Raw genomic sequence first — 4,791 nt, 5'->3', positions numbered from 1 at the left:
GATAGATAGATAGATAGATAGATAGATAGATAGATAGATAGTAGATAGATAGATAGATGGATGGATGATAGATAGAATGGGATGATGGTAGGGAGATAGAGGAGTGGAGCATTTTAAATGCTGGAAAGCATAGTAACTTGTCATCTGCCCCCATTTCCTGCCTTTCAGAAGCTCAGAACTGTAAGACGCCAGATGCAAAACAATATTTTCTTAATTTTGTATACATATAATTTTATCACTTATCAAATATGAAAGTGAATTTGCCCACTAGTGAGATGTTTACTTTTATTTATCTACTTAAATTGGTTTATTGTAACAAACTCAAAACCACTCAAATACTTTTTGGAACAGTACTTGAAACTTACTCTTTGAAACTTTCACATATTTCTACGATGTATGCTGATCATAGCCATCCATTGTAAAATTTTTTTTTTTGAGACAGTCTGACATAGCCAAGGCTAGCCTCAAACTTGCTGTGTAGCCCAGGAAGACCTTGAACTACTGACTTTGCCTTCATTTCCTGAGCGTTGAGAGTGCAGGCGTGTGCTGCAGGAGGCGTGTGCCGCTGGCTTCTGCTCTGCTGGAGTCAGACCCAGGGCTCTGCCAGCCAGGCCAGGGTTCACAGAGCAAGCCATGCCCTCAACTCTATTTGTCTTTAAAGAAAAAATTGAAATTAATTGATTTTATGTGTCTGAGTGTTTGTTTTGCCTGAATGCAGGCATACACACCACATTTGTGCCTGGGAGAAATCAGAAAAGGGCACGGAATTCCTTGGACCTGGAGTAAAGGATGGTTGTGAGCTGCCACATGAGTTCTGGGAACAGAACAGTTTACAAGAGCAGCCAGTGCTCTAACCACTGAGCCATCACCCCAGCCCACTATTTATTGCTAACCTGACTGCGTTTTGTAGCATAGACTCTTACCAGATATATTCATTATAATATTTATTCTTCCTCTACAGTGGATTATCTCTTCATTCTCTTTGTGTTTATTGAAAGATTGGACAGTTTTATGTCAACTGGACACAGCTCAAGTCATCTGAGAGGAGGGAATCTCAACTAAGACAATGCCTCCAGAAGATCCGGCTGTAGGCAAGCCTGCAGGGCATTTTCTTAATTAGTTGTTGATGGAGAAAGGTCCAGCCCATTGTGGGTGGGGTCACTCCTGGGCTGGCTGTCCTGGGTTCTGTAAGAAAGCAGTCTGAGGGGAGCAAGCCAGTAAGCAGTACCCGTCGTCCATGGCCCCTGCCTCAGCTCCCGCCTCAGCTCAAGCCTTGCCAGAGTTCCTGTTCTGACTTCCTTTTATGATGAACAGTGCTGTGGAAGTGTGAGGCAGAATAACCCTCTCCTCTCATCTTGCTTTGGTTATGGTGTTTCCTCACAGCAATAACAACCCTAGCTAAGATAAACCGATATGAGGATAGTGGGGATAGGCAGCTGTGACAGACCTGACCATGTTTGGGGGAGGATTGTGGATGGACTCTGGAACTTTGGGCTAGAAAAGCCATGGAGTGTTGAGAGCTCAGTGAGCTGCTCTGCAGGAGCTGGAAGATAAGAATGTTGAGGGCAGTGCAGAAGATGGAGGTCTGGCTTGTGAAGCTGCAGAGGGAAGCAAAGACTCTACGGGGCCATTTGTGAGAGGACTGTGGTTCTGGTCAGCTGGGGCTGAAGAGTCAGCTGTGGTTAATAGGAATCAACTACTAAAGTGAAACCTTCACTTTACTGGGACAGTTGATGGTCAGTTGAAGCTGGGAGATTAGTGGTGATTAAGAAGGGCCGTTGTGGTGGTGCACACCTTTAATCCCAACCCTCGGGAGGCAGAGGCAGGAAGAGCTCTGAGTTCAAGGCCAGCTTGATTTACAAAGTGAGTCCAGGAAAGCCAGGGCTACACAAAGAAACTCTGTCTTGAAAAACAAAAACAAAAACAAGCAGGAGAGAGAGAGCAGCATCACTGAGGTGAAATCCTCTGGGACGGTTCCTCAGAGTCGGCACACGTGAGCTGTGGTCCAGAGGTGGGCTAAGCTTGTACATAGCCCTGGAGTCCCTGAAGAGGTCCAGGAGAAGCTCTTGGTGAAGGTGCACCCTGGTTGTCCCTAGGGAACCCAGCTGTTTACAGATGCCAGTACCAAGGGATGACCGCATTGGTGAGGTGGAGCCGCAGAGCTCTGAACACTGTGTGCTGCAGAGGTGGGGCTGGAGAGGAGCCCAGGCCCTTCGGAGGAGCCCAGAAGGTTGTGAGTGAACTGGAGGTTGGATTATTTACACAGTTGGAGTTTGGTTTTGCTTTGTTCAGGTTATGACTGTGCCCCGGTTCTTCTCTTTTGAAGTAAGAAAGTATTTACTTTTTATTTTATAAGAGCACACAGTTGAGACTAAATGTTTAAAGTGTTTGACTTGTAAGACTGTGGGGCTATTTAAGTTTATAAGATGTTTCATATTACTGTATCATCTTGGGCTGAATGAGAAAGGAAAGGTTGTGGCTTAACAGTGACGTTGTTGTGTGTCAGGCTGATAAGGGGTCAGTTGTATTGGAATATTCTATGTCAGCTTGACTCAAGCTAATGACATCCAAGAGGAGGGAACCTCAATCAAGAAAACACTTTCATAAGATTGGACTGTAGGCAGGCCTGTAGGGCATTTTTTTGGTTAGTGGTTGATGTGAGAAGACCCAGCTTATTGGTGGCGGTGCCACCCCTGGGCTGGTGGTCCTGGGTTCCGTAAGAAAGCAGGTTGAGCAAGCCATGAGAAGCAAGCCAGTAAGCCGCACCCCTCCACTCCTCAGCTCCTGCCTCCAGGTTCCTGCCCTGCGTGAGTTCCTGTCCTGACGTCCTTCAGTGATGAACAGCGATGTGATGCGGACCTGTGAGCCAAGTAAACCCTTTCCTCTTGTCTTGCTTCAGTCATGGTGTTTCATCGTAGCAATAGTAACCCTACAGATTTGTTTGTGTTATTGTTAGTGTGTATACACGTCTGTGTGTAGGTATGTTCATGTGAATGCGGGTGCCCTCGGCAGCCAGAGATGTCAGACATCCTAGAAACTGGAGCTACAGGCAGTTGTGAGGTGCCCGATGGGGCTGCTGGGAATTGAACCGGGGTCCCCCGCAAGAGCAGTGCGTGCTCTCAGCCCGTCTCTTCTCTTTCTTGATAGAGTTCTTTGTTGCACAGAGTTCATCATTTTGATGGGCCCAGTGTACCAATTGGTCCTTGGATGCTTGTGCTTTGGGAAGTGTATCCAGGTCAAGGTGGCGAGGTCTGGAGCCCGTGTCTCCTCCTAAGCATGGTGTGATTCTGGCTCCCATGGTAGGTAGGATGCCACAGTTGCTCAAGCCTTCATAAACACTCACATAAGCTGGTCAGACACTGGACCCTAAAGTCCTGCTGGTGTAAAATAAAAATTGGTGTTGGGCTATATAATGTTTATTATTTTTTTGCGCTGTAATTATTGCAGCAGTATTAGTTAACCCACTATCACAACTAATAAGACACAGACACCTGTTAGATTTTCTAATTGCCTGTTTACCTTGGGCCGGGCAGAAACGTCTACCTATGCTGTCTCAGTAACCTCCCCATCCACCTCTAGCTCCATCCAATTGCCATCTGCCTTAGCCATTCCTATCTGGACTACCTTCCACCCCTAATCTTAGAAGTACTTGCTTGTATTCTTCATTTGGGCCTTTCCATGCCATTACTGGAGTCCTTTCTCCAGGCCCAGGTGACTCCTTTTCCATGCCAACCCATTATGGCATCCTCCTGCCTCTTCCTGTCTGTCTCTTTCCCATGATTCTCTGGAACCCAAAGCCCAGAATGCCTACCCCATTCTGCCCTGCCCGGGTGTAGGCCTTTAATCAACCAATCAGGTATAGTGTCTTAGACAGGTTTAGACAACAATTAAAGGCTTATCCAGGCGGTAACCAGCTCTTGAGGGCCAGTCATTGGCATCAAAATACAAGCATCAAACCAACCCCCAACGGGATCCAAGCTGTGCACAGGGTGTTCTCTGAAAAAAATTGAAATTAAGCTGTAAATTTCAATATAAATTAGAGGGGGGACACCAGTGTGCTCGTGTGCTAACACTTGGAGGGTGTGAGCTTGCAGCCAGGCTGAGATGTCGCAAGACTCTCTGAAATAAATGAAGGGACCTAACCAAAGCTCTTGCTTTGTGACTATGAGGGCCTGAGGGCAGACCCCAGAACCCATGAGGAGGCAGAGACACCCTCAAACACGGCCAGAGGTCTCTCCCAGGTGACCTCAAATCCAGCCCAAGTGACCACCCGGCAGAAAAGCTGTGTAAGCATTTGGGGATTATTTGGTATCATTAGGCAGCCCGTCCTGCCTGAGCTGCTGCCCAGAGTGAATATAGTCCTGACACAAAGCCTGGCAGACGGTGCGTGTGCGTGCTCGCATGTACGTGTGCGTGCTCGCATGTACGTGTGTGTGTGTGTGTGTGTGTAGGAGGAGACAACTAAATATAAAAATATACATGTGGCCAGATATGGTGGCTTAATCCCAGCACCGGGGAGGCAGAAGCAGGAGGATCTCTGTGAGTTCCAGGCCAGCCAGGGCTACATGATACTCCCTGCCCCCAGGGTCTTGCTGTTTGCTCCTTGAGATGTGCTGGAGCATTTTGATAAAGCCGGTAAGTGGGGATAGAACTCCTCTGCTTTAGGCGAGAAATGCACTTTGTATCTTATTTTTCTTTACACAAACGGGGCTGGCAGGACGGCTCAGTGGGTGGGCGCTTTGGTGTATGAAGGTGACAACAGCTCAGAACCTCAGCAGGCAGTTTTAAAAA

The 4,791-nt window shown here is 47.4% G+C and overlaps 1 long non-coding RNA gene across 2 annotated transcripts in view; it reads left to right on the top strand.

The window, feature by feature from the left end:
* The window catches only part of LOC129682760 (uncharacterized), a 27,915-nt gene that overhangs the window by 7,826 nt on the left and 15,298 nt on the right, over nucleotides 1-4,791 (top strand). Inside the window, exon 2 of one of the 2 annotated variants that reach the window (XR_008721037.1) lies at nucleotides 2,782-2,870. The exons of the other annotated variant lie outside the window; for it this stretch is intronic. This is a non-coding gene — a long non-coding RNA (uncharacterized LOC129682760). The remainder of the gene's footprint in view (nucleotides 1-2,781; nucleotides 2,871-4,791) is intronic. 2 annotated transcript variants of the gene reach the window in all.

This window comes from Psammomys obesus, unplaced genomic scaffold (genome assembly GCF_907164565.1).
Source record: "Psammomys obesus unplaced genomic scaffold, mPsaObe1.curated_primary_1811, whole genome shotgun sequence".
Lineage (NCBI taxonomy): Eukaryota > Metazoa > Chordata > Mammalia > Rodentia > Muridae > Psammomys > Psammomys obesus.
This window is presented reverse-complemented; position numbering and strand designations above follow the sequence as displayed.